This window comes from Callorhinus ursinus, unplaced genomic scaffold (assembly GCF_003265705.2).
Source record: "Callorhinus ursinus isolate GAN/ISIS: 27379988/994484 unplaced genomic scaffold, GSC_fseal_2.0 scaffold9, whole genome shotgun sequence".
Classification (NCBI taxonomy): Eukaryota; Metazoa; Chordata; class Mammalia; order Carnivora; family Otariidae; genus Callorhinus; species Callorhinus ursinus.
The window spans coordinates 61306018-61326100 of record NW_027397071.1 but is presented as its reverse complement, the minus strand read 5'-3'; the positions used below and the strand labels follow the sequence as shown (position 1 = coordinate 61326100).

At 38.5% G+C, this 20083-nt stretch overlaps 1 protein-coding gene across 7 annotated transcripts in view; it reads right to left on the bottom strand.

Moving 5' to 3' along the window:
* The window catches only part of FAF1 (Fas associated factor 1), a 487148-nt gene that overhangs the window by 462696 nt on the left and 4369 nt on the right, over positions 1-20083 (bottom strand). The window lies entirely within an intron of this gene.

The following is a 20083-nucleotide window of genomic DNA, read 5'->3' as shown; positions in this document are numbered from 1 at the left end:
CCCTCCAAAAAGAGAAAAAATTCTGGTAAATTTTACACACTATTTGGTAAATTTTACACACATCTTTTAACAACAAAAACTAGAGAACAGATTTCATTTTAAGAGCTTATGTTCTTTCTCCTTTATAACCACAAGAGGGAGCAAACATTTAACACATCTTCATGGGAATTTCATTACATACTAATTTTTACACAAGACTTTTAGGGGACAAAAAACGGGGAAAAAAAAAACCTACCAAAAGTATTTGAGTATTTGCCATGTGCTAAGCAGTGTCTGGAAATACTATGGGTAAAACACATAGCTCCTGCTCCCAGGCATCATAGTACTTCACACAACAAAGTACATCTACAGTTTTGTAAAATTCTTTAAAAACATGAACAAATCATACTTGGCTTTTTCATAGCATTACTGTAAATTGTAAAGTGTAAGTCTGACCAGAAACCACAAATATGATGGAAAAGACTAAACAAATATCAGTAATTTATAGTCTACAACTCTAAGAGGCAAATAACACACATTATGCTGTTTATTATATAAAGAATTCACTGTAGGCTCTACAATGCCAGTATCTTTTTCTGAATGGACTCAAATAATCTAAGCTATTTTGCCTTTTTTCATTTACCTTAATCAAAATGTAAGTAAATTAACACTGACTTAGGGAATTTGGGGCTGTAGTTTACAAAGTATTTCAGGAGAGGGGCATCTTTAAAATGTACTGATGGGGGCACCTGGCTGGCTCAGTGGGCAACTCTTGATCTCGGGGTTGTAGGCTCAAGCTCCATGTCGAGTATAGTAGAGATTACTTAAAAATAAAATATTTTAAAAAATAAAATATAGTGATGAACAATAAAATCTTAATGCCAACACCGAAAATTTTCAATCACAGCCTATTAATAATGCTGTGACTTTAGGAAAAATAATAATCATCTTGCAAGGCTATTACAAGGATTGATAATAATGCAGGTAAATGCCTAACATAAGAGCTCATATGTTAACTGCAATTTATAGATGAGAAAATAAAAGAAGGCTACATGTTTTGCCCAGGATTAGAAAGTGGAAAAGTAGCAAGCCAGAACTTCTTTATTTCTACTTAATAACTCCTTATCTTTTTTTTTATTATATCACTATACATTAGTTTTTGATGTGGCGATCCATGATCCATTGTTTTCATATAACACCCAGTGCTCCACGCAGTACATGCCCTGCTTAATACCCATTCCCCCCACCCCCCTCCCCAGCCCCCACCCCCTCCCCTCTAAAACCCTGTTTGTTTCTCAGAGTCCATGGTCTCTCATGGTTCATCTCTCCCTCCAATTCCCCCCCTTCATTCTTCCCTTCCTTCTCCTAATGTCCTCCATGCTATTCCTTATGTTCCACAAATAAGTGAAACCATATGATAATTGACTTTCTCTGCTTGACTTATTTCACTTAGCATAATCTCCCCCAGTCCCATCCATGTTGATGTAAAAGTTGGGTATTCATCCTTTCTGATGAATGAGTAATATTCCATTGTATATATGGACCACATCTTCTTTATCCATTCATCTGTTGAAGGGCATCTCGGCTCTTTCCACAGTTGGGTTATTACGGACATTGCTGCAATGAACATTGGGGTGCATATGGCCCTTCTTTTCACTACATCTGTGTCTTTGGGGTAAATACCTAGGAATGCAATTGCTGGGTCACTAGGTAACTCTATTTTTAATTTTTTTTTAAAGATTTTATTTATTGAGAGAGAGAGAGAGAGAATGGTAGAGAGCATGAGAGAGAGGAAGGTCGGAGGGAGAAGCAGACCCCCTGCTGAGCAGGGAGCCCGATGCGGGACTCGATCCCAGGACTCCAGGATCATGACCTGAGCCAAAGGCAGTCGCTTAACCAACTGAGCCACCCAGGCGCCCCTATTTTTAATTTTTTGAGGCACCTCCACATTGTTTTCCAAAGTGCACAGAAATCAGTTGCTTTCTTATACACTAACAATGCAACTGTAGAAAGAGAAATTAGAGGAACGATTCCATTTACAATAGCACCAAAAATCATAAAATACTCCTTATCTTTAGGTCTACCTGGTCTGATATTAATTAATCACACCAGCTTTGTTATGATCAGTGTCTACATGGTATAGCTTTTCTCATCCTTACATTTCCAACCTAACTGGGTCTTTATATTTCAAATGTCCCTCCTCTAAACAATATAGATCAGTTTTTATTTTTATCCAATCCTGACAGTCTCTATTTTTTTTCCTTTTGCCTTTCCTTAAACAATTTTAATTACAAATAGGGAGTGGGAGGGGTGAGGGAAGCAGGTAAAGAGAGTACAGGCTGGTTCCTAGAAAGTGGTGGCTGAGTCCAAGTCACACTCTTGGAAATATCAGTGGGTGAGGTGGGGGTGAGTTCAGGGACCTTTGCTGATGGCAGTCCCTACCTTTTGATTACTGTTTAGTCTATTTACATTTAATGTAATTACTAATATGACTGAGTTTGTCTATCATTTGTTTGTTTATAATCTGTCCCAATTGTTTTTGTTCCATTATTCTTCCTTATCTACATGCTTTAAGGTTGAGCCTATTTTTTAGTATTCTATTTTTAAATCCTCTATTGGCTTTTTCACCAGTTTTTCTATGTATCAGTGGTTGTTCTACAGATTATAATATGCATCCATAATTTATCAGTGTACCTTGAGTTAATATTATTACTACATCCCATATAACGTAAGAACCTTATAAGAAAGTCCAATTATGTATTTTCTTTCAGCTACTGTTATCATGTAGTTTACTTCTACATAAAATATAAAACTCCACAGTGTATTGTTATTTTTGTGCTAGTCAACTGTTCTTTAAGAACTTATGAAAAGAGGGGCACCTGGGTGGTGCAGTCAGTTGAGTGTCCAACTCTTGATTTTGGCTCTGGTCATAATCTCAGGGTTGTGAGATGAAGCCCCGAGTAGGGCTCTGCGCTCAGTGCAGAGTCTGCTTGAGATTCTCTCTCCCCCTCCCTTTACCCCTCCCCCTATGTGCGTGTGCATGCTCTCTCTCCCCCACCCCAGGTTAAATAAATAAATCTTAAAAAAAAAAAAAAAGGAACTATGAAAAGAGAAGTGTAATTGTTTATATTTACCCACATATATATTATTTTCAGTGATCTTCACTTCTTCCATAGATCTGCATTTCCATCTGGTATCACCTCTTCAGCCTCAAGAACTTCCATTAGCATTTCTGATAATGTACAGCTCTGTTGGCAACAAACTCTCTCGTTTTATTCTTTGAAAATGTCTTCACTTTTACTTTTGAAAGATAATTTTGCTACATTTAAAATTCCAGTTTGATAATTTTTTTCTTTTAGCACTTAAGGATATCATTCCATTGTCCCCTGTATTTATCACATTGTTTCTGATGAGAAGTTAATTACCATTCTTGTCATTGTTCTCTTCATAGAATGTGTTTAAAACTTTTCTTTTTATGTTTGTTTTTCAGCAATGTGACTACCATGTGCCTATGTGTGACTTTCTTAGTATTAATCCTACTTGGTGTCCACAGAGCTTCTTGAATCTGTAAAGTTATGTCTCGTAACAACTACATGCAAAGGTACTGAAAAATCTTGCCAATAATATCCACACAACCAAGAGGACATCTTTGGGAACATTTTTTTTTCTTAACAGAAGGAATGCTAGGAGCACTTCAAAAGAGGGAAAAAATAGAAAAATTAAAACAATTACCACTATTACTTTGTCATCAATTCATGCCACATTTTAAAACAAATCTTAAAGAAATGTTGCCCTATAAATGCTTAGAAGGGAAAGTGTGATCATCATAATAAATAACACCAAGTTTTTTTAATAATTTGACTTACAGATCAGGAATATAACATATATCCCCTAAATCTGAATTTCAATAAGGCAACTGAAAATTTTTTTCTCATTTATTCTTAAAGATAACATACAGAAATAAAGATGAATGCTACTAGTCATATACTATCTTTGTAGCATGAATGCTTTCATCTAATTTTAATTTGCTTCAGTTCAATAAACACTAGAAACTTGATATTTGGCAGGCAAGCATTAGATACTAACAATACAGAGATGAAATGACACAATTCCAAATCTCAGGACGCTCATTTACATATGCAAATAACACAAAGCTAAAACGGCTAGTATTCTGATGACAAAATCAGGATCCAAAAACTCAATCATATCCTTTTCATCTTCATCTTATTTAAACAGGCTCAAAACTAACTATTTCAGTTCAATTTACTATTCAGTGAGAACACACTAGGTGCCAGAAAGTGTGCTAGGCATTAGGAATACTAAAATGAGTAAGATCTAATTCCTAGCTGTAAGGAACTCACAAATTAGTAAGAAAGACAAGTAAACAAATATTTACAAAGTAATGTGATAGCTAAAACAAAAGATGCATGTAGAAGAATGAGAAATATAGAGGGAGTAAGTAACTGTCAGAAAAGCCTTCACAGGAATTAATGCCTATGCAAACTCTAAGCGATAAATAGAAGACTGGAAGGTAGGCAATGGGAGAAGGCAAAGAGACAGAAATAAGTTCAAGAAAATTACAAGCATACTGCAGAACAAAGTCATGGGAAACGTATAGCCTATACAAAAGGCCAAATCACAAAGAGCTTTGTTAGCACGCCAATGAACCTGACCTTTATATCTTACAGAAGCAAATGAATATAGAGTTCAAGAGAAGTTAGGAGTGAGGCTGCTGCATTAGGAGTCAATAGCATATATATAATGAAGAAAATAGCATATATATATACCGGACAGTTTAAAGAAAAGATGATAATGCAAAGAAACCATATGTGACAGAATAGGGTAGAAAGGAAAAGAGAACAAGGACAGACCCTTAAGGTACATTAACTCTTAAGAGAAATACATGGGGGAAGGAGAGAGAAATATGAAAACATTCAGAATAGGACGTAAAATCGATGAATATTTTTAAACTGATTGAAGTTTGGCAAGTTTTTAAACTGGAAATTAGTTGAAAAGAGGGAGCCAGTTGGAAGAAAGGAAGATGCAGAAGCCAAAGGAAATGTACAAAAAAAAAAAACTGATGTGGAGCAAATTTCTATACAGATGATTAAGAGCAGGCAGAGGGATAGAAGTTAAGAAAGATAAATATAAAGTTCTCCACTTAGCTTGAGAAATGCAAATGATTGAATTTAGGATGAGGGAGATATGCCTTACCTATTCATGTACAGTTTTAAGTTACTACCCATTAAAAATGTGTCAAAACTGTAAGGTGACTGCATTAATAGTAATATAATGTACAAAATTAGGGGAGTGGCCATTCTGCTCTACTCCAAGCCTCTTTTTGAATATTGTGTTCACTCCCAAGCTTCTCCTTTGAAGTGTGCCATTAATAAGTAAAAGCATCCAGAGGAAAGCAAACAAGTGATAAGGAGGAGTGGAAAGCACTGGAAAATTAGGACTCAGATAATAAGAGTTAATGGGAACATAGCTGCCTTCATGTGACAGGAAAAGAACTTCTCTACAGGTCTACAGTGAATAAATAAGCTATACAGAGGTAAACTTTTATTAGCTTTTTTAACTGCCTTATGAAGTAGAGATCTCCCAATTACCTAGTATAATGTCTGGCACAAAGCAGGTATTCAATAAACTTTTGTCGAGAGAAAATATGAATCAAGACAGTGTCAGATAATTCATATTTCTCTGTATTCCTAACATCCTCACATCACATGTGAAGTCATTAAAGTATCTGCTGAACAAATGAATGTCTGGTATACCCTCAGTAACATACTTACAGATTTAAAGTACTAAGAATTAAGGATGCTGTTCATTTATGAAGAACTATCACTAACACCACCAAAACTCATGCTATTCCCATCTCTTTTTATTTTACTTAATCTGACTGTAACAGCAACCAGAACAGAGGTATTTCTGAGTAAATGCCTTGTTGGGAAAGCCCAGAGCATCCTATCTGGGATTATTAAAACAACGGTAGAAAACCAACCAAGATCCATGACTCCACAATTTCATACTTGCCCCATGGGTAAAATACAGCAGCTGCAACTGTGAGATGTGTCATGGCCAGCAGGGAATTCCTTGCAGCTATCGTCATTAAGGTTTATTTTTTTTTTAAAGATTTTATTTATTTGACAGAGAGAGACAGAGCAAGAGAGGGAACACAAGCAGGGGGAGTGGGAGAGGGAGAAGCAGGCCTCCCACTGAGCAGGGAGCCCAATGCAGGGCCAATCCCAGGACCCTGGGATCATGACCTGAGCCTAAGGCAGATGCTTAACAACTGAGCCACACAGATGCCCCCTTCATTAAGGTTTCCTAAAAACTCAGGAGAAATGCATGTGGAACTGAGTCCCAGGGCCAACTATGCATGTCACTACTACCCTTTCAAAAGAATGATTCTGCATCCATGTTAAGTCAACATACCTTCAGAATCCATCCTCTGGAAATGCCAAGGCTCGCTACAATCACACACACACACACACTGCACAGATTAAAAAAAAAGAAAAAGGAAAGAAATAGAAATCCTCTAGTAGAAACCATGTGGTTTGTTTCCTGGCATATCAATATTTTTATCTTAGCAAATTAAATCAATCCTGGATTATAGGTAGGATTTATGATCTAATAAAATCTTTAATCTAAACAATAAAAACATACTTTATTTTGGCATAATCCATGCTGTAATTTTACATATTCTCCATGCATGTGTTATAACATGAAGTATTTCTCTGTGCTTTTTTTTTTTAAAGTAGGCTCCACACCCAGCGTGGGTCCCAATGAGGGGCTTGAACTCACCACCCTGAGATCAAGACCTGAGCTGAGACCAAGAGTCAGACAAGCTGACTACCCAAGCACCCCAAGTATTTCTCAGTTCTTAAAGCCATATTTAGGGGCGCGTGGGTGGCTCAGTCAGTTAAGCATCTGACTTTGGCTCAGGTCATGATCTCAGGGTCCTGGGACCAAGCCCCACAATCAGGCTCCCTGCTCAGTAGGGAGTCTGCTTGTCCCTCTCCCTCTGCCTCTCCTCCTTGCTCTTACTCTCTCTCTCAAATAAATAATTTTTTTAAATCTTTAAAAAAAAATTTTTTAATAATAAAATAAAATGATAAATAAAACAAAGTTCTTGTGTTTCAACTGGGAGCCAGCTTGCCTTAGCTGGAATCAATCCTATTTTTTTAAAGATTTTATTTATTTTTATTTATTTATTTATTCACTCACTTATTCATTTATTTATTTATTTATTTATTTATGAGAGAGTACGAGCAGAGGTAGGGGCAGAGCAGAGGGAGAATTCCAAGCAGACTCCCCACCAAGCAAGGAGCCCAACAGGGGGCTCAATCTCAGAACCCTGAGATCATGACCTGAGCCAAAGTCAGATGCTTAACTGACTGAGCCACCCAGGAGCCCCAATCCTATTATTTTTGTCACAACATCATTACTTTTGTTTCAAGACTCAGTACCAGAACTTAGGAATATACCCAAAACTGACAGTACTCCCAGAAAAATGGGACAAAAATACTTAACATAAATATATACTTATACCAACACAATACAGATACTGGTAAATGTAAAAGTGAAGTTAAAAAAAAAAAAAGAGCGACAGGATAATCTCTTACTAAAGTAATCCTAATAGCAACCTAATGGTGATCCTAATAGCACCTAAATAATCCTAATAGCAATCACTGCCACATGAAACTTCAAAACAGAAGTCAAGGGCGCCTGGGTGGCTCATCGGTTAAGCATCTGCCTTCGGCTCAGGTCATGATCTCAGGGTCCTGGGATCAAGCCCCACATCAGGCTCTCTGCTCAGCAGGAAGTCTGCTTCTCCCCCTCCCTCTGCCTCTGCCCCCCACTTGTGATCACACGCAGCACGTGCCCTCTCTCTCTCAAATAAATAAAATCTTAAAAAAAATAGAAGTCAATTAATCCCAGTTTTTCATCTTTTGATCCCTCTAATAGCCTCAGTAAATCCAGGGACACCAAGAAAACTTTATTTTCTTTCTTTTTGTGTTTCACAAAGCTACAACAGGATGAAGGAATCAAAAAATAACTGGATGCAGCTTTGATTTTTTTAAAAGGTAACCTTATAAAGTACAGTACTTACTAATTTTTTCCACTACTGTAGTCATAATGATAGAGGAAGGGAAACATGTTCCCCAATGGGAAGAGGGGAGGAAATGACCCAAAGAAAAGAAGCCACATCCTTACAATTTCTTTGAAATTTCATTTACTCTTTACAATTGATGCAAATTCTATATTTACTTCATAATTATTTTTAATTTTAAAAAACCACTTATTTCTTTTTAAGTTATTCTAGTGAATTGGTGCTACAAGATGTTGATATTTATTCTATAACTTTGAGTACTCCCTAGCATACCCATTTGAGAAATGTACATATATAAGATCACAGACTTGACTTTGGAGTAGAGCAGACCTGAGTTCTAAATGCAGCCTTGTTATGACTACCTGTCATTAGGTAATTACTTAACCTCCCGACACGCCTCCACTTACTCATCTTTAAAATGGGAATAGTAATAATGGCTATCACAAATTAAATGGTATATACCAATTAGATTGGACAAGGCAGATAAGACATTTATCATATAGGCCAAAGTAATGCTGAGTAAACGTTAGTAGTAATTATAATTGCCATCTTCAAAAATCAATCTGTATAATAAAGGATTGCCTAGTTTACAGGGTGGTAAGAACTGTGAGGGATCTAATATTTTACTGGCAGGCTGAGGTAGGTCCTCCTAAAAAATATGGACTCTTGCACCAGCATTCGGTGGACTTGCAAGTTAAGCATATAGAAGAATGCAAGTTAACAATTTAGCATGTTACAATTTCATGGATGCTAGAGGAAGACACAAGACTCCTAGGTCAAAAATAAAGTATTTTATTACTCACAACAGTAGCAGTAGCCAGAGTATCAGCATTTTCTTGCATGGGTTCCCAAGTCCCATTAGCCCACAGGGTCATACAGAGTGGGCCAGGTGACACCTGCACATGCACTACAGGACTGCACTACAGAAGAGGAACCCTGAATCTCTTTTAATGGACAGTAAACATGCCCATCTTTTTGCTTTAGGGAGAAAGTATCCTTATCTCCCAGACTGTAAGCAAACTTGTCCTTTGGTCTGGAAGTAGACATTATCTAGGCTGGTCACAATAAAACACCCTTGAAAAGACAGGCTGGAACAGTCACTGTCTCTATTCAAAAGATGTGCTGAAATATGAGACAAAAAGAATTGTCTCTCTCACTTCTAAACCATCTTGGCTGCTGACAAAGTTTCTCATGAGTATACGATTCCAATGGCCACTCTGATTAATCTGACTGACAAGGGATTGGGACTAAATCCATTCAATTTGTTTCATATAGCATTTAATTAAATCAGCTATCAACAGGCAGTAGGATGAGGCCAACCTTCAGAATTGATTTCAACCATGTTCCTCAGAGCCCCACCCCGAAATAAGTTGAAGAAATCCCATAAGACATCAGGGTCTACCTCAGAAAGTCTGGTGGCTTTATCCCTGAGGTTCTGTATTAACCTTTCCACTTGGCCCAAGGCATTAATCCAGGAACACCAGGATGTATTAACAATTACACAGCCTCTGCTTCGGCCTACAAGGGCAATTTTATCATCCATAACAATGTTGGTCAGTGAGTTGAGGCTAATAAGAATGCTTTCCAGGGTGAACGTGTGTCACTGATCATGTCAACTAAAGGTCAGGAACAAATTCTGAACCACCTATTCTAATTCAATAACTTCCCTCATGAAGGTAACTGTCTATGGATGCACATAAATAACAAATCAGTTATGACTCTGGGAAGCTTCCCCCAAAAAATCAAGGATAGTCTCATTTTGGAGAGATCTCCACAGTCCACCAAAGGCTCTAAGATCTACTAGTGGTGTTCTGTTAAACACTCAAAGGTGCAAGAGTCCATATTTTTTAGGAGGACCTATATCAGCCTGAAAGACATAGTCAACCTGTGTCCTAACATGGCCTCCCAGCCAGATGGCAGCCCTAGAGTTCCCAAATTCAGTTTGAATAATTGAGTCTAGTTCTTGTTTTTCAAAGGACTGAATGAAGGCAGTCAGTCCAAACTGTCCCAACTGTCCAGGCCACTAGTAATCTGCCCCACAGAATATCTGAGTGAAGGCTATGGAAGACATGTGGGTAGACATGAGGACGTAATGACAGGTGTTTTGCATGGAAGGTATAGGAGCAGGGGCAACCCCTGCTGTTTCCAATAGATTTCCCAGTAAAATTAAAGGGAATGACTCAAATGGTGATTAGAGCTGAGCAGTCTAATGGGAGGATGGCAGACCCGGCAGTCAATTAAATTTAATGTGCCTGTAACAGTTTGGAAGAGCAGCACCAGGACATTTTCCTTCATAAGGAAAGCTTCAAGTGTGGTTCTGAATGTCTCTCCCCTCCCCAAAGCTTCTTCTGGGGTCTAAGATGTTCCTTCTTAGATGTCAAGATTGTTGGCCTTCCCCCCACTGCCACAAAATCAGTATGTTCCATTCCAGTAGCTATAATTTCATCTTTTTCCCAATCTTCCCCTCCTCATACTTAGGCCTTTCCCCTAGAAATGTCAGGTGTGAGACAAGCAAGACAAGCAAGAATTTTTATTAAACCTACAGAAACCCATTTATGGTCCCCACTGACCCACATGGGCCACTGTAGGGGAACTCAGCAAGCAGTGTACTCAACCAGTGGTTATTATCCTTAAGGTCTAGACCATGTCAAACCAATGTGAGAATCCAGGTGGCTGAACGAGAATTCAGTTTGAATCCCTATGCCACCTTCTGTCAAACTGCCACATAAAAGGTGTACACAGGGGCACCTGGGTGGCTCAGTCAGTTAGGCATCTGCCTTCAGCTCAGGTCATGATCCTAGGGTCCTGGGATCGTGTCCCACATGGGGCTCCCTGCTCATCGGGCGTTCTACTCCTCCCTCTCCCTCTGCCCCTCCCCTGGCTTGTGCACTCTCTCTCTCTCTCTCACTCTCTCTCAAATAAATAAAATCTTTTTTAAAAAGGTGTACCAACAGGCTGGCCCTGTGCTGCAGCTAGGAGAAAAAAAGAAGCTTCATGCCCAGAAATAGTCAGGATAGAATCTGAATTTTCAAGGGATGCCTGGGGTGGCACAGTCAATTAAGCATCCAGCTCTTGGTTTCGGCTCAGGGTGTGATCTCAGGGTCCTGAGATTGAGCCCCGAGTTGGGCTCTGCACTCCACACAGAGTCTACTTGGGGTTTTCTCTCCCTCTGCCCCTCCGCCCTCTCTCTCTCTCTCTCTCCCTCAAATAAATAAATAAATCTTAAAAAATAATAATAATAATAATAATAATCTGAATTTTCAAAACAGGGCTATATAACCTCCCACCCTTTCCATCCCTATCACTGGGTCATGAAGTGACCAAGATGAGATGATCCCTTTCTGGCATAGCTGCATTCAGTGGCCTGACTTACTAAAGAAAAAGATGTTTCAACGTTCAACATTTATCCACATATCAGATGCCTGTGGATGGTAGGGAGCATGAAAGGTCCTTCAAGTATCTTGATTATCAAGTTCACTGTTGAGTGGCTTTTGAGACAAAAAGTGTACCACTGTCAGACTGCAAATGGTCCAGAAAGCCCAAAAGCATAACACAGATTAGTTTCACAGGCCAAAATGGTGTGGTCAGTCAGCTAACTGGACTAGAACAGCAATACCATAACCAGAAAAAGTATCAACAGCAGTGAGGCAGCACTGATACTTATGAATGGGAGGTCAAAGATCCAATGTATTAAATTTGCTAAAAGCAAGCAGGGACCACATCCCGTTAAATGTGGCTTCTCTCATTATGTGACAAGCAGGTCAATTTTTGGCAGAAATCACAAGTATAGCAAGGCTACCCTCTGCATCAGAAATGGAGTCCTTAAGTTTACACCCAGTTTATGATAGCTGATGTGTTATCACATCTGATATGATGGATGGACCCAGACAACAATGATGGCTCTGGGCAGTGCAGACTCAATCAGAAGCTTGATTCCAGTGGGCTTCATTAGAGAACAGGCCCTTATTGTGGGCATCTACATGAGTGATCCAGACAGTTTGATCAGCAGCTGTAATTTGTTTCCATAGTTCACAGCTTCAAAGAGAGCTGTCTTTAATCTGCCAGTCTATACTTTCCAAGTGGCAGACCAAATAGCTAGGCTACTGGCAACAGGCCAAAGGGCAGTAGAAATACAAGTTTCGGGCACCTGGGTGGCTCAGTCATTAAGCATCTGCCTTTGGCTCAGGTCATGATCCCAGGGTCCTACGATCAAGCCCCGCATGTGTTCCCTCTCTCGCTGTGTCTCTCTCTGTCAAATAAATAAATAAAATCTAAAAAAAAAAAAAAAAAAAAAAGAAAGAAAGAAATACAAGTTTCATGAAGGACAGTACTGGCCAGAGCTCTAAGAACAGCCTTGAGTTCTACCCACTGAACAAAGCAATCACATCCACTATCAGTCTGCATAGCTGGCACAGAGGCTGAACAGCCCCAGAAGACAAGCAGACACAATCAGTTTTGGCTTGGCTGAACCACTGGTGAACCAGGCCCGGGTTTAGGGAAACCTCTATGAATTGAGGACCCCACTGAGTCAGTGGCTTTGAAGTAGGGAATAAAGATTCCTCCAACGGAAGGACTGAGCCATAAGACATTATGAACCCCCATCCTCTCATCTCTTAGACAAACCAGTGAAAGTTCTAACAACTTTGCTTTGTGCCCAAGGAGGTTGCAAATTTGCCTTCTTTCACACTCAAGTGTAGGTATACACAGGTCCGTAAATGTTGTCTAAAAGAGGCAGAACCTTCTGCCCAGCCAAGACAAATCTTAGTACTGGTTTTACACTGGGGGGGGGGGAGTCTGACTCTGAATCTGACTGACAGATTGGTGAAAAAAATTCCATCTACCAGAGACGATATTTGAGGGTTGTTAAGAGTTAGCAACAACTAGAGGAATGTCCAGGCTGTCTCTGAACCTACTTCCTGGTATTCAGTCTGCAACCACCTTCCTAATTCTTCCTCATTAACAGGCAATAAAGTAGAGAACTACCTGACAATTTGGTCAGCATGTTCAGTATCAATTCCCATGGACCTCCCCCTTCCTCTTCCAAAAAACCATGCGTCTATCAACATACTATCCTTGTTGCCAAAACTGTTAAAGCAGTGAAAGATCTGATCTTTTTTACCCTACTTGTAAACTAACAAGTTAGCCTGCCAGTTTCATGGATGAAGACGTAGAATTCTGGGTTAGAGACAATGAACTTTATGACTCATGACAATATTCATAGTCAGAATATCAGCATTTTCTTATGTAGTTCCCCAGTCCCACTGCCCACAGTGCAACACATAATAGGCCAAGTGATACCTACACATGCAATGGACTGCATTAGAAGAGGAACCCAGAGCCTACAGAACCCAAATCTCTCAAAATTCAAAGGATATGCATGCCTACCCTTTCCTCCAAAGGGAGACACTACCTCTATCTTCCAAGGTAGCTCACTATACAAATATCCTTGAAAAGAGAGCAGAAAACAAAAGCAGTGTCTCTGATCACAAGACATACAGAAACCATGGAGAACTGTATCAATGGATCCCAAAAGGGTCACTGTAGAATTTAGCTGTTAAGAGACTAGCACAGTACCTGACACATACAAAACAATCAAAAGCTAGATGCTAATTTTATTATTCCTCCCCCATTAAACCTAAAATAAGAATGCTCAATTGTGTCTCCACCTAATAAAATTATATTTTAAAAAACAAGTTCAACCACTACTTTTCCCTTGTGAGAAAAAAGGTGGGTACCCAAGAGGGCACAAAAGACAAAGCTTTCCTCTAACATTATACTATTATAGCTCAATCATTAAAGAGTCCAGGGAACCAAGGTAAAATGGAGAAGAAAAAAAAAAGGTGCCTGGAACCTAACTCTAAAGCCATTAAGGTACACATAACCTGCAAACATTTCTGCTTTTCTTACCACAACTTGACATCTCCTTTCTACCTTAATTATTCCTCTATAACCACAGTAAGTATAAAGACAAGTACAATTATTCTGTTAATGTTGCCAAACTGCTTCTTTTTTTTTTTAAGATTTTATTTATTCATTTGAGAAAGAGAGAGAGAGTGGGGGAAGGGGCAGAGGGAAAAGGAGAAGCAGACTCCCCACTGAGCAGAAAGCCCCACATGGGGCTTGATCTCAGGAAGCTGGGATCATGACCTGAGCGGAAGGCAGACACTTAACTGACTGACCCACCCAGGCACCCCTGCCAAACTGCTTCTTAAAAATATCTCAAACTCACCTTAAAGCCAATGACTAATGATTTAACATGGTAAACAATTTTGATTTGAAATTTAAATTTGCCTTAAAAAAGTTGAAAGTGAAAAGTGACTGACACAGAGCAATTCAAATTTCCCAAAGTTATTGACCTCGAGCCCTATATTTTGCCACATTATGTTACTGAGCCCTCTATAAAAGCTAAACGAGAAGGGAGGTGTTTTGTACTTCTCTATAAATCGGTCACTTTAAAGTCATAATCCTCAGTTCAATAAAACAGCCCAATTTTTATTCTCTCAATGGCAGATTTTATTATTCAAAATCATACGTCAACAAATGGTAGATGCTTAAAAATACGCTGACCTTGAAAACTACACATTTTAATTGCGTGGGTCCACTTACACCTGGATTTTTTTTTCAGTACAGTACTGTCCCTGTATTTTCTCTTCTTTATGATGTTCTTAACATTTTCTCTAGCTTGCTTTATTGTAAAAATACGATATATAAAACATATAACATATAAAATATGTGTTAATTGGCTGTTTATATTATTCGTAAGGCTTCCAGTCAACAATAAGCCATTACTGGTTAAATTTGGGGGGAGTAAAAATTATGTGTGGATTTTCAAATGTGCGGCCCAGATTGGTGCCCTTAAGCCCTGCACTGTTCAAGGGTCAACTATACATGCAAACTTACAATTCTACTCTATTCGTACCATAAGAGCTAATATTCATAATATTCCTTCAAAAAATATTCACTGAGAACGTCTTATAGATATTGTAGAAAAAGATGGTTAAGACCCAGGCAGTTGTTCACTCAAAGAGCTGACATTAGGGAAAAGAAATATGTAAAGTGATTACTGACAATCTGGCATATGACTCAAAAGAAGAGGGGCACCTGGGTGGTATAGCTGGTTAAGTGTCTGACTCTAGGTTTTGGCTCAGGTCATTATCTCAGGGTCCTGGGGTCGAGCCCTGCATCAGGCTCTGTGCTTAGCACAGAGTCTGCTTGAGATTCTCTCTCCCTCTCCCTCTGCCCCTCAGGCTCATGTGCTCTCTCTCTCTAAAAATAAATAAATAAATAAATGTTTTTTAAAAAATTTTAAAAAGACTCAAGAGAAACATACCAAAGATACATAAGACAAAATTATTAACCCTAAAACTGGGCACATGGTACTGATGTTATCAGCAAAAGGCAGCTGATAGGTTTTGAAAGGTAAATAGTTTTTCTAAAGGGCCACAAAAAATAAGGGTATAAAAACACAGAGCCTGGGGGCCTGGCTGGCTCAGGTGGTGGAGCATGCAATTCTTGATCTCGGGGTCATGAGTTCAAGCCCCACACTTGGCATAGGGCATATAATAAAATACTCAATTTTCCTAAGTCATAAAAATGGAACAGTACTTAAGACCACAAAATCAAAAAAATCACAGGAATGGATATAACTTCTAAAGTCATCTAGATCAGTTGTTCCCAAGTGTAGATCTTGGATCAGCAGCATAACCTAGGAATCTGATAGAAATGCAAATTTTCAGGCCCCACCTAGAATCTACTCATTCAGAAACCTGGGGTGGGGCCCAGCAACCTATGGTTTAGCAAGCTTTCCAGGTTATTCTTATACAAATTTAAGTTTGAGAACTAGTAATTTAGATCAGGGTTTTTCAGCACTCTGGACATTTTTAGAGTGGATAATTCTTCATTGTGAAGGGATGTCTTGTGCAGAATGTTTAGCAACATTCCTGGCATCTTCCCACTAAATACCAGCAGCACCCCCCAGTTATAACAGCCAAAAATCTCTCTAGACCTTGCCTAATGTTCCCTGGGGAACAGAAATCACCCACAGTTGAATACCACTAATACAGATCAAGGATCAGCAAGCTATCCCGTAAGGGGCAGAGTAAATATTTTAGGCTTTGCAGGCCATGCAATCAACTAACTACTCAACTTTTGCTATTGAGGGCAAAAGCGGCAGGACAATATGTAAACAAATATGCATGACTGTCTTCTAATAAGACTTTACTGACAAAAACAGGTGGTAGGTTAGCCCTCAGGATGTAGTTTGCTGATCCCTAATCCAGATGAATTACCTAAATTATAACTGAATGTCCTCAAACACCCCTACTGCCAAGTGATTATCCAGGCTCTATATGAATACCTGATCTAGTCCAGTCCTGTTTTCAGGTACATATAACTCTAGACAAATCTCCATTTCATAGACTGAATAAACTCAAAGCCAGAAAGGATAAATGACTAGCTCAGAGAACCAGAACCAAAACAAAACAAAAAACTAGAGCTCTAGTCTGCCTAAGTGCAATGTTCTAACAACTGCCTCCTATAGAGGTGTATAACCATATAATGTTACTTGTGAAGCATTCAAACATTCTGGCACTTTGCAGTTACTAAAACTTAGAAAGAGAAGTATTTGTTGGGGGGGGGGGTGGTGTTGAAATAACTTTATCTTAAGGCCCAGACAGTACTTTAAGCCTGTGCACTATAAAGTCCCTGTCTCAACTACTCACTTCTGTCACTGCAGCAAGAAAGCAGTCACAAACAATAGGTAAAAGAATAGCTATCGCTGTATTCCAATAAATCTATATGTATAAAAACAGGAAGCCAGCTTATAGGCTATAGTTTCCTGACCCCTCATCTACAGGGTCCATAAACCCAGTCTGGCAAACACAGGCATCAACCCAACCATGCTCAACAAATCTAAAGACTCTTCATTCCATGGCTTCCGACCACCTATAAACTTAGAAGCATGGCACTAGACTGGAATGAATGCTAGTCTAGGAACAATCAAAGTTCCAGGCCCTCCCTCCCTCCCTTCTGGCATGTCTGCTATACGCCAGGTACTGTTAATTCATTTTATACGTAAATTTTATCATTTGGAAAAATTTCTGAATGGTGGGTCTTGTTTTCCTCTAAAAATCGAAGCCATCTGACACATTAAGCTAGAAAATAAACACTCTTACGTGTACCTGGATAAAATCTTTGTTTCAAATCAACCCATGAACTTGGACAAATCACTTCCTTCTTCTGGCCTCAATTTCCACAAAAGGAAAAACGAGAAACTGGAAATAGATGTCCCTTGCAGAGAACAAGTACATACCTTACAATTATCAAAAATGAAAATAACTAAAACTTATCGAACTCTTTCCATGCCAGACACCTGTTCTAATCACTTTACATGCATTGTCATTTCTCATATGAGGAAACTGAGGCAGAGTTGTAAAATGAGTAGTCAAAGATCACAAGATGTCCAAGTGGCAGTACCTGATTTCAATCCAAACAATGTGACCTCAGAGTCCATGCTCTTAACCACTAACTACTAAACTTTATTCTACATGCCAAACCTTATTATCCCAATGACCAACAATCCAAACACAAACACAAAATGCCTTGTCCCTCTAATGAATAAAGAGGATAGTGGAAAAAGGAAAGGAAGGACAGTAACAAGACTATTTTCAGCCATAGTACTCAATCTCCTGCCTAAGGTAACCTTCCAGGAAATAAATATGATGTTCCATGGATACCTAATTTGGTCCCTAAACCACAATATCACAAAGGATACCTATCCACGTGGATCAATATCATTTCTACTTGTACAGTCTGTCAAACTAAAAAAGAAAGAAGATTCACAGCTTCATTTAGAAGGAAGAAATGTTATGAAGGGGCAGAAACAAATTTCAAGTGACTTACTGGTAGTGTCATGGGAAGAGTCCATGCTTCCAAGAGAAGCTGATAGGCAAAAGAAAACTTAAAAGTCCCATAATGATAGTCCAATATATGAAAATGCATAGAGCAATTTAGGCAGCAAAGGTATTACTGGCTTGAAAGACCAGGAGAGGAAAACAAAGGCACAACTGTGTCATCCAGGAAACATAACTGAAAGTAACATCAAAATCAAAGCCAAATTAGAAAAGAAATAGACTCACTCTGTGACCACTAGAACTAGGTTCAGAAAAAATATTTTTTTAGCAAGGCAGATAAGGTTTTGTTGCTTAAAAAAAAGATTACTACTAGTAAAAGTTGTTCCTTTTTTTTCCTTGACTTGAGTAAAGCTATGATCTATATCTCTATATTATACAATAACAGAGAAATATAAATAGAAAAATATGTGAGACTAACCTAAGTAGCTATAGCACCATTTTTGTTTTCAAAAAAATTATATTATAAAAATGTATCTGAGAGGAAAAAGAAATTAGCATTACAGTAACTAAAAGGTTAAGGGGGTAATGGGAATACTCATTTTTGGTTCATATGGGTCCAAAATAACTAACATTACTGAAATTATTGGTATTGGTAATTATTGGTAATTACTGGTAGCAACTGCAATTCCATTTGGATAGCTATTTTCATATCTGTAAGCAAACCAAATATATCTCAAAAGTTTGTGTGATCAAATGATTTTTGCTCTACACTTCAACCTTTAAAAAAAAAAAAGGCAAAGAATTCTACAATTACAAAAAGAACAAGATTTGGAACTGTCACCTGAATGCATCTCTGTTATAAAAAGAAATTAAGAAAAAAAAAAGGGTCCTGATTCATCAATGCCTGCCTGTTTTTTTAAACCCAGGAAATTCCTTTACACCCCCTCCTAGCTCTGGCCAGCCAGAACTGTAGGTGTACTACTCTATTCATTCCTTTACCAGAAGCATACTATGCTAACACTATTTACATTTAAAACTGATTTTTGGGACACCTGGGTGGCTCAGTTGGTTAAGCATCTTTCTTGGGCTCACGTCATGATCCCAGGGTTCTGGGAAATCCTTGCTCAGCAGGGAGCCTCCTTCTCCCTCTGACTGCGGCTCTGCTCCCCCTGCTTGTGCTCTCTCTGACAAATAAATAAAACATAAAAAAAAAAAACTGATTTTTGTTAGACTATTCCAAATTATAAACTCATTGCCCAGAGTTGAATTTACAAATAATTCATTAAACATGATGCTGTCATTGTCTCCATTCAAACTTTTGGTGGTAAGCCACTATGGATTAACAGTATGGATGGCAGTTCCTCAAAAAAATTAAAAATAGAAATACCATATGATCCAATAATTCAACCTCTGGCTATATACCTAAAAGAATTAAAAGCAGGGATTCAAACAAATAATTGTACACCCATGTTCATAACAGCATTAATGATTCACAATATTCAAAACATGGAAGAAAGTGTCCATTGACAGATGAATGGGTAAACAAAATGTGGTTCAGCAGTGCCCCATTATCTGCAAGTTATGTCCCAAAGCCCCCAACAGATGCATGAAACCAAGGACAGTACTGAACCCTATGTATGTTATGTTTTTTCCTATACACCTATAATAAAATTTAATTTATAAATCATCATAGTAAGAGATTAACAATAACTATAATAAAACAGAATAATTTTAACAATACTGTATATTGTAACAAAAGTTATATGAATGTGCTCTCTCAAAACCTCTTATTGTACTGTACTCACTCTTCTTTGGTGATGTGAGATGATAAAATGCCTACATGTTGAGATAAAGTGAGGTGGATGACCTAGGCACTGTGATGTAGCACTAGGCTACTACTGACCTTCTGATCATACATCAGGAAGCTCATCTACCTTTAGACCACAGTTGACCAAGGGTAACTGAAACCATGGAAAGCAAAACCAAAGATAATGGGGGATTACTGTATACACATACTGTTTAATAGTGTAATAGTATTCAGCCTTCTAGGCGAGATCGGGCGCATTCAGGATGGTATGGCCATAGACGGTATTTAGCCTTTTAAAAAGGAAGGGAATTCTGACACATACTACAACACGGA